At 45.0% G+C, this 10,865-nt stretch overlaps 1 non-coding gene across 1 annotated transcript; it reads right to left on the reverse strand.

Moving 5' to 3' along the window:
- Positions 1–825: 825 nt before the first annotated feature.
- Trnas-gga lies at positions 826–909 on the reverse strand. Its single transcript is given in 2 exon segments — positions 826–860; positions 870–909. It is a non-coding gene; the product is annotated as a tRNA-Ser (tRNA).
- Positions 910–10,865: the final 9,956 nt, after the last annotated feature.

The following is a 10,865-nucleotide window of genomic DNA, read 5'->3' on the forward strand; positions in this document are numbered from 1 at the left end:
CCTCGCCGATACCCCAGGAGCAACAGTGTCCCTAATTTGCTGGGAAGTGGCGGTGCGGTCCCCTACGGCACTGCGTAGGATCCTACGGTCTTGGCGTGCATCCGTGCGTCGCTGCGGTCCGGTCCCAGGTCGACGGGCACGTGCACCTTCCGCCGACCACTGGCGACAACATCGATGTACTGTGGAGACCTCACGCCCCACGTGTTGAGCAATTCGGCGGTATGTCCACCCGGCCTCCCGCATGCCCACTATACGCCCTCGCTCAAAGTCCGTCAACTGCACATACGGTTCACGTCCACGCTGTCGCGGCATGCTACCAGTGTTAAAGACTGCGATGGAGCTCCGTATGCCACGGCAAACTGGCTGACACTGACGGCGGCGGTGCACAAATGCTGCGTAGCTAGCACCATTCGACGGCCAACACCGTGGTTCCTGGTGTGTCCGCTGTGCCGTGCGTGTGATCATTGCTTGTACAGCCCTCTCGCAGTGTCCGGAGCAAGTATGGTGGGTCTGACACACCGGTGTCAATGTGTTCTTTTTTCCATTTCCAGGAGTGTAACTGCATTAAAAATGTGAAGAAATCGGAAAGGAAGTGATTGTTGTAAGGAGTGACTCAGCGTACAGAAAATTCAAACCACCTTCGGTGAAATTAAAAGCAAGGGTAGTAACATTAAGAGTGCAACTGGAATTCCACTGTTAAATGCAGAGGAGAGAGCGGAAAAGAGTTGGCTCTGAGCACTATGGGACTTAACTTCTGAGGTCGTCAGTCCCCTCGAACTTAGAATTACTTAAACCTAACTAACCTAAGGACATCACCCACATCCATGCCCGAGGCAGGATTCGAACCTGCGACCTCAGCGGTCGCGCGGTTCCAGACTATAGCGCCTAGAACCGCTAGGCCACCCGGGCCGGCGGAAAAGAGTTCACTGAAGGTCTGAGTGAGGGGAAGACTTGTCTGATGCGATAGAAGAGGAGACAGTAGTAGATTTAGAAGGGATAGGGGATCCACTATCAGAATCAGAATTTAAAAGACCTTTGGAAGACTTAAGATGAAATGAGGCAGAGGAGATAGATAACATTCCATCAGAATTTCTAAAACCATTGGGGGGGAGTGACAACAAAACGACTACTCACGTTGGTGTGTAGAATCTAGGAACGATAAAGGCACCAGAGAACAATTCTGACGTTTCAATTGAAAATGGAAGCAAGACTAAAGAAAAAACAAGACACGTTCATAGGATCTGTAAACCAGAAAAAAAGTTCGACAATGTCCAATGTTGCAAGGTGTGTGAAATTCTGAGGAAAGCAGATGTACGCTGTAGGGGGAGACAGTAATACACAACACGTACAACTGACAAGAGGAAATAATAAGAGTGGAAGACCAAGAACTAAGTGCTCAGATTGTGTAGTCTTTCACTCCTACTGTTCAGTCGAAGAAGCATTGCTGGATATTAAAGATTGGTTCAGGAGTGGAATTAAAATTCAAGATGAAATGATATCAATGATACGATTCGCTGATGACGTAGCTACCCACAGCAAAAGTGAAGAACAGTTACATGATCTTCGGAATGGAGTGGACTGAATATGGACTGAGAGTACAGAATATGGACAGAGAGTAATTCGAAGAAAGATGAAAGTAATGAGAAGTAGCAGAAATGAAAACAGCGAGAAACTTAACACCAGGATAGATGTTCACGAAGTAGGTGAAGTTAAGGAATTTTGCAACCTAGGCAGCAAAATAAGGAAAGGCGGACGGAGCACTGAGGGCATTAGAAGCATTCCTGGACAAGAGAAGTCCAGCAGCATCAAACATAGGCCTTAATTTGAGGAAGACGTTTCTGAGAACGTATGTTTGGAGCACAGTATTGTATGCTAGTGGAAGATAGTCTGTGGGAAAACCGGAACAGAAGAGAGTCGAAGCATTTGACATGTGGTGCTACAGAAGAATGTTGAAAATTAGGCAGATTGACAAGGTAAGAAATGAAGAGGTTCTGCACAAAATCGGAGAGGACAGGGATATGTAGGAAACACTGACAAGAAAAAGCGACAGGATGATAGGGCATCTGTTGTGACGTCAAGAAGAAGACAGAAGCTGAATACATCCAGCAAATAATTGAGGATATAAGCTGCAAGTACTACTCTAAGATGAAGAGGTCAGCGCAGGAGAGGAATTGGTGGCAGGTCGCAACAAATCAGTCAGAAGGCAGGTGGAAAAAAAAATCCTTTGTATTCACGAGTTGCCCAGATGAGAACTCGTTGCGTTTTCTTCACAATGTGTTCCATTTAACTTGCTACCCCTCCCCCCACAGTGTTATCGTCACTTTGTGTAAGTTGTATTGTGGTGTTAGAAAACTTCTCTGCCTATGAATTTCATGTAAATTGTGCGGATCATAAAGAGCAAATAAAATATATAATACTCAGACTTGAGATAGAGTTCAAAATCCCTTTTCTATGGTGGGGTGGTCCACAGATAACAAATATTACCTGTTCTATACCTTAGTGATTGTTCTCACTCTGACGGTGTTTTCGTGGTGTACTGTCGTCAATCACAGCTATTGGCAGTTCAAAGTTTAAGAGAGACCGTACACTAAGTTTAAATGTGATTCGACGAAGAAACTGCATGTACCAGGGCGTGCATCCACGGTACTATAATTATTCGTCCGATATTTCAGCTGATAATCGTATAGAGAGCCATCTTCAAGGACAGCCCTGGCAGAATTTAAGCCACTTGACATAGTACTGTGGAAAAAACATGCGTGCCTCAGAGACAACGTTGTCGACAAGAAGGAAGTCAGTCATAGACAGAACTTCATGCAGCTAAGAATAAAATAAAGTTGACGCAGAGTCAGCAAATCCACAGTGTTTACTAATTATGTAGTTGATTATTAAATGGATTACATGCGTTGGAATGCCTGGCAGTGAAGAGACAGAACAATAATTCGTCTGAGAGCGCTGATGTGAATGATATGTTTTCATGATTTATGGAGCTGTGAACCTTCATTTTCTCGAGCAAATTGTCCTCTAGCTGAATTTCCACAACTTCCATGTCCACTGAATCCCAATAGGATTAGCCTGTGGCTAGTATTTCGCTTCTCCGTAGTCCTTGGAAAGACCGGTGAAACTACAATGTTGAGCCACTGCAGGTTTCTTGCGCTGTAAAAGTTGTGTGTGTTTTTGTTGTCTGAGGCACAGTTATTGTAAAGTTCACATTTTTTGGTCTATTTACCTTACACCATAATGACATGGTGAAATAAGCGATAAGAAAGAGCACCTATTACATAACTGTTCTTATTCACTGGTGAGGGTGTTTTCCAAAAGAGAAACTACAATTACATGATGAAGATTTTGCAGATCAGTTAGTTTCTGTATAACAGGAGGCGCCAGTGTTTGGATACTCCACAACATCTTAATCTTGCACATTCTGAATAAGTTACCGTTGCCATAACCATATCTACATCACACATCAATTCACATCCAAGAGCTTGGAAGAGCGTTCATGGAATCACTACATATTTTTCGACCGTTCCACTCCCGAATAGCATTTGGAAGAAATGAACTCCTCAGTCTTACCGTGCAAGCTGTGATATCTCTTATTCTATTATGACAGTCATTTTTCCCTGTGTAGGAGTTGAATCAACAAAATATTTTCGCATCTGAGAAGAAAGTTCGTAATCGGAATTTTGTGAAAATACGTCGCACCGACGAAAAACGCCTTAATTTTATGATTAACACCTAGCCACATATCATAGTTGCGATATGCTTCTTTGGACTTTTTCGATGTCTTCCGTCAATCCTTTGTGGTAAGAATGCAATAAAATGCAACAGTTCCCTAGCTAAGGACGCATAAGCGTAGTGTAGGCAGTCTCTTTAAATGATTTTTTGCATCTACTAAGTGTTCTGTAAATAAAACACAGTATTTCGTTCGCCTTGCCCAAAACAATTTCTACGTGACTGTCCCATTTCAGTTGTTTGTAACTGTAGTCGTAATCCCAAGGTACTTATTCTAATCGACAACCTTTAAATTTGCATCACCACTTGCGTAACCGAAACTGTACTCGACCACTGCTGCATGTGTTCGCTCTCGCGTAAACGACTGACATGACTGCAGACAAGTGCGGAGAAGCAGTGAGCGCATCACCGGACGCAGCGAGGGCGCCGCTGTCCCCCCTTTTTGTAGTTCGCTCGCCCGCTCTGCTTACCAAGTCAAGGCCGCGCGCTGGAACGTGCGCGGCGGCGAGTGAAAGTCGATGATCGACTGCTAATGGCAGCAAAAAAGCGACTGTCCTTGTGCCCTAGGAGGCGACCCGGTGCAGTGGTAGCCAAGGTCTCCCATCCAATATATTAGTGACGTCAGAAAGCGTATGCGAGCGTAATCTGATGGAGTATCCGCACAAAAAAGTACGCGTGCGATGTGAGAAGACTAGACCAGTAGAACTACACTTTACGATGGTGCCTCGGTAGTCTGCTCTATCAAAAACGACACGATAGCAATAAGGAAGACAGCACACACAATTTTACACTGAAGAAACTGCCTAATATCGTGTAGGGCCCTGCGATTACGCAGAAGTGTCGCAACACGACGTGGCATAGACTCGACTAATGTCTGAAGTAGTGCTGCAGGCAATTCACACCATGAATCCTGCACGGCCGCCCTAAAAGCCGTAAGAGTACGAGGGGGTGGAGATCTATTCTGAACAGCACGTTGCAAGGCATCCCAGATATGCTCAATAATGTTCATGTCTGGGGAGTTTCGTGGCCACCGGAAGTTTTTAAACGTAGAAGTGTTCCTGGAGTCACTCTGTAGCCATTCTGGACGTGGAAAGGTGGGGGGGGAAGTTGTATTGTCCTGCTGGAATGCCCAATGAACATGAATGGATGCAGGTCATCAGCCAGGATGCTTACGTACGTGTCACCTGTCAGAGTCGTATCTCGACGTATGAGGGGTCCCATATCACTCTAACAGTACACGCCCCATACCACTAAGAGCCTCCACCATCTTGAACAGACCCCTACTGACATGCAGTGCCCAAGGATTCATGAGGTTGTCTCCATACCCGTACATGTCCATCCGCTCGATACAATTTGCAACGAGAACGGTCCGATTAACAAACATGTCTCCAGTCATCAGCAGTCCAACGTCGGTGTTGATAGGCCCAGGTGAGGCGTAAATATTTGTGTCGTGCAGTCATCAAGAGTACACGATGGGCCTTCGGCTCCGAAAGAAATCCCATATCGATGATGCTTCATTCATTGGACGACATAAAAGTTTTCTGGGTATGGTACCGCGTCATAATATAAAAACTACTGCTTCTGGAGAAAAAAACCAACGTTTCGGCGACGGTTGCAGCGGCCTTCTTCTGGGTCATTAGTTTTTACATTATGATGCGGTATCATACCCAGAAAACTTTTATGTCGACTGACTCTGGCCGCGGAAGCCTACGCAGTTTCATTCAATGGTTCGCACGCTGACACTTGTTGATGGCCCGGCACTGAAATCTGCAGCAGTTACCGGAAAGGTTGCACCTCTGTCACAATGAACGATTCTCTTCAGTCTTTGTTGGACCTGTTCTTGCAGGATCTTTTTCCGGCCCAGCGATGTCGGAGATTTGATGTTTTACTGGATTCCTGATATTCACGGCACTCTCGTGAAATGGTCGTACAGGAAAACCCCCTCTTCATCGCTACCGCGGAGGTTCTGTGTCCCATCGGTAGCGCGCCGACTATAACACCACTTTCAAAGTCACTTCAGTCTTGATAACCTGCTATTATAGCAGCAGTAAATGATCTAACAACTGCGCCAGACACTTGTCTTGAAATTTCCTGGCACCGGGACTCGAACTCAAGACCATTGTCATTCACGGGCAAGTGCTCTACCCATGAGCTACCCAAGCACGACTCAAGACCCGTCCTTCCGCCAGTACCCCGTCTCCTACCTTCCAAACTTGTTGCCTTATACGGGCGTTGCTGACCGCAGCGCCGTATTCTGCCTATTTACGCATCTCTGTATCTGAATACGCATACCTACACCACTTTCTTTGGCGCTTCATTGTATCACATGTTGAAGTCTACTCTACCCCTAGAAAATAAGTAAAAGCCTTGCTGTGATGCATTTCCTGTTACTATACGACACACTGGATATTATTTCTGCAGTAATTACGAGATGCATTCATTATGTACTCCAGTTGGCTACTGCGTACTACAAAATCAGCTCCGAAAAATTACGTTTAAAAGTGAGACTCAAACCGATCGGCCCAGAGAAGAAAGTTTCCTTGGCTCTGCATTGAATGCTGTGTGCACTGAGGCTAATGACTGTGATGCATGGAAGATCTGACGCAGTTCAGAAAGAAATAAAATAAAATTACGCGTTCAGAGCTACAGTATGCCCTCGAATCTATGTATAAGTTTCAAAGGGAGCTCTTTTAAGGTATATTCACAATGAAAACCAACTCCAGCAAGCAAAAACACAAGTGTTCTAAGTTTAGCAAACTCTAAGTTGTTGTGAGTTTGGCAAACTTACAACTGTTGTGAACTGTTGTAAAAAGCTGACAACAGCTTTTGTAAACAGAAGCATTCGGCGTTTTTTAGTATTATTATTGTAAGAGAAAAGAAAATGGTTTCTGACTGAACATGCGTCACGAAAATCAATCCAAAAAAGACGCATGTGGACCAGAAAGTTTTTGCTACGAGGAGAAACCCATGGAACTTACATTTCCGTATATTTAAGGCAAAGTTTCAAGAATTTTGTCAGAATGAGATATTGGCAATTCGGAGAACTCTTGATTCTATTAGCACTATATGTTCAGCGGAAAGACACAGTTTTTAGAGCTGCAGTATCATATTACCAGCAGAAAAACTTTTTGTAAACTTTTGAGATCTGGCTACAGGTGACAGTTGTTGTCGTCGTCGTCGTTGTTGTTGTTGTTGTTGTTGTTGTCGTCTTCAGTCCAGAGACTGGTTTGATGCAGCTCTCCATGCTACTCTATCCTGTGCAAGCTTCTTCATCTCCCAGTACCTACTGCATCCTTCAGCGGAAAGACACAGTTTTTAGAGCTGCAGTATCATATTACCAGCAGAAAAACTTTTTGTAAACTTTTGAGATCTGGCTACAGGTGACAGTTGTTGTCGTCGTCGTCGTTGTTGTTGTTGTTGTTGTTGTTGTCGTCTTCAGTCCAGAGACTGGTTTGATGCAGCTCTCCATGCTACTCTATCCTGTGCAAGCTTCTTCATCTCCCAGTACCTACTGCATCCTACATCCTTCTGAATCTGATTAGTGTATTTATCTCTTGGTCTCCCTCTACGATTTTTACCCTCCACGCTGCCCTCCAGTTCTAAATTGGTGATCCCTTGATGCCTCACAATATGCCCTACCAACCGATCCCTTCTTCTAGTCAAGTTGTGCCACAAATTTCTCTTCTCTCCAGGTCTATTCAATACCTCCTCATTAGTTATGTGGTCTACCCATCTAATCTTCAGCATTCTTCTGTAGCACCACATTTCGAAACCTTCTATTCTCTTCTTGTATAGACTATTTATCATACAAGTTTCACTTCCATACAAGGCTACACTCCATACTTTCAGAAACGACTTCCTGACACTTAAACCTATACTCGATATTAACAAGTTTCTCTTCTTTAGAAACGCTTTCCTTGCCATTGCCTGTCTACATTTTATATCCTCTCTACTTCGACCATCATCAGTTACTTTGCTCCCCAAACAGCAAAACTCCTTTACTACTTTAAGCGTCTCATTTCCTAATCTAATTCACGCAGCATCACCCGATTTAATTCGACTACATTCCATTATCCTCGTTTTGCTTTTGTTGATGTTCATCTTAGATCCTCCTTTCAAGACGCTGTCCATTCCGTTCAGCTGCTTTTCCAGGTCCTTTGCTGTCTCTGACAGAATTACAATGTCATCGCCTAACCTCAAAGTTTTTGTTTCTTCTCCATGGATTTTAATTCCTACTCCGAATTTTTTTTTCCTTTATTGCTTGCTCAATATACAGATTGAATAACATCGGGGATAGGCTACAACCTTGTCCCACGCCCTTCCCAACAACTGCTTCCCTATCATGTCCCTCGACTCTTATAACTGCCATTTGGTTTCTGTACAAATTGTAAATAGCCTTTCGCTCCTTGTATTTTATCCCTGCCACCTTCAGAATTTGAAAAGGAGTATTCCAGTCACCGTTGTCAAAAGCCTTCTCTAAGTCTACAAATGCTAGAAACGTAGGTTTGCCTTCCCTTAATCTCTTTTCTAAGATAAGTCGTAGGGTCAGTATTGCCTCACGTGTTCCAACATTTCTACGGAATCCAATCTGATCTTCTCCAAGGTCGGCTTCTACCAGTTTTTCTATTCGTCTGTAAGGAATTCATGTTAGTATTTTGCAACCGTGGCTTATTAAACTGATAGTTTGGTAACTTTCACATCTGTCAACACCTGCTTTCTCTGGGATTGGAATTATTATATTCTTCTTGTAGTCTGAGGTGACAGTTACACAAGTATAATGTATTCTCGTCGAATATCAGTGGCAAAGATTAGTGAAATTGTGCCTAGAGTGTGCTGGACTATTATGAATGTACTCAACGATTTTGTAAAAGTAACGCTCGGGATTCGACACTGTATAAAAAGCAGAAAGAAACGGAGCAGACGGTGCTGAAATGCGCATGAGTATGCGCCAGCTGCTAAACTATAAACTCGAGACAATACTTCTACAAACTCGAGGTAATTCTGCTCCCAACTAGTTTTCGAAACCCACGATTTCAAATAATTGTGGACAACAGTAGAAAACTAAATCAAACTTCGGGTTGAAAACAGTTGTCAACCAAGTTTATTGAAGTAGTTTTCCTGTGTAGAGGTATCTTTAAGGCTACTACAGAAGAGTTCAACAATTAAGTGTGCTGTTTATTGTTTAGAATGAATGTGCAGACTAACAAATGTTTTTATTCAGCCACGACTGTTCTTCATTCACATGCAGCAGGTGTAATTATAAAGTTTTAAGTATCGCTTCGAAAAAATAAAGGTATCTAATTTTCATAAGCTTGCAGGTATAGTAACGTACAAAGACCTCTAGATTTTTAAACACTGTATTAGTTTGATCATTAAAACCAGTTTAATAAAGTGAAAACAATCGACCAGAAAAAATTATGTACACTCCTGGAAATGGAAAAAAGAACACATTGACACCGGTGTGTCAGACCCACCATACTTGCTCCGGACACTGCGAGAGGGCTGTACAAGCAATGATCACAAGCACGGCACAGCGGACACACCAGGAACCGCGGTGTTGGCCGTCGAATGGCGCTAGCTGCGCAGCATTTGTGCACCGCCGCCGTCAGTGTCAGCCAGTTTGCCGTGGCATACGGAGCTCCATCGCAGTCTTTAACACTGGTAGCATGCCGTGACAGCGTGGACGTGAACCGTATGTGCAGTTGACGGACTTTGAGCGAGGGCGTATAGTGGGCATGCGGGAGGCCGGGTGGACGTACCGCCGAATTGCTCAACACGTGGGGCGTGGGGTCTCCACAGTACATCGATGTTGTCGCCAGTGGTCGGCGGAAGGTGCAGGTGCCCGTCGACCTGGGACCGGACCGCAGCGACGCACGGATGCACGCCAAGACCGTAGGATCCTACGCAGTGCCGTAGGGGACCGCACCGCCACTTCCCAGCAAATTAGGGACACTGTTGCTCCTGGGGTATCGGCGAGGACCATTCGCAACCGTCTCCATGAAGCTAGGCTACGGTCCCGCACACCGTTAGGCCGTCTTCCGCTCACGCCCCAACATCGTGCAGCCCGCCTCCAGTGGTGTCGCGACAGGCGTGAATGGAGGGACGAATGGAGACGTGTCGTCTTCAGCGATGAGAGTCGCTTCTGCCTTGGTGCCAATGATGGTCGTATGCGTGTTTGGCGCCGTGCAGGTGAGCGCCACAATCAGGACTGCATACGACCGAGGCACACAGGGCCAACACCCGGCATCATGGTGTGGGGAGCGATCTCCTACACTGGCCGTACACCACTGGTGATCGTCGAGGGGACACTGAATAGTGCACGGTACATCCAAACCGTCATCGAACCCATCGTTCTACCATTCCTAGACCGGCAAGGGAACTTGCTGTTCCAACAGGACAATGCACGTCCGCATGTATCCCGTGCCACCCAACGTGCTCTAGAAGGTGTAAGTCAACTACCCTGGCCAGCAAGATCTCCGGATCTGCCCCCCATTGAGCATGTTTGGGACTGGATGAAGCGTCGTCTCACGCGGTCTGCACGTCCAGCACGAACGCTGGTCCAACTGAGGCGCCAGGTGGAAATGGCATGGCAAGCCGTTCCACAGGACTACATCCAGCATCTCTACGATCGTCTCCATGAGAGAATAGCAGCCTGCATTGCTGCGAAAGGTGGATATACACTGTACTAGTGCCGACATTGTGCATGCTCTGTTGCCTGTGTCTATGTGCCTGTGGTTCTGTCAGTGTGATCATGTGATGTATCTGACCCCAGGAATGTGTCAATAAAATTTCCCCTTCCTGGGACAATGAATTCACGGTGTTCTTATTTCAATTTCCAGGAGTGTATTTCGTAGTGTAGAGACACATGGAGAACGCTGGAAATCTGTTAGTTTACAAGAAAATCTCCAAAAATTCATACTGTGTAGTTGTCTTTTTGTAACAAGTAAGTAACGTAGACGAAGAAACGACGGGTAAATTGCTAGTATAGCAAACTTTTTGAAGGGAATAATCAAGGTAAAAAATATGTATTGAACATAATAGTCTACATGCTATATTTAGATCAGTTAAAAAAGCTTCCTATGAAGTTGGTGTTTTGCTAGAGTGTAGTGTTAGTAAACATTGTGTAGTAAATAATT

Source organism: Schistocerca piceifrons, chromosome 1 (genome assembly GCF_021461385.2).
Source record: "Schistocerca piceifrons isolate TAMUIC-IGC-003096 chromosome 1, iqSchPice1.1, whole genome shotgun sequence".
NCBI lineage: Eukaryota > Metazoa > Arthropoda > Insecta > Orthoptera > Acrididae > Schistocerca > Schistocerca piceifrons.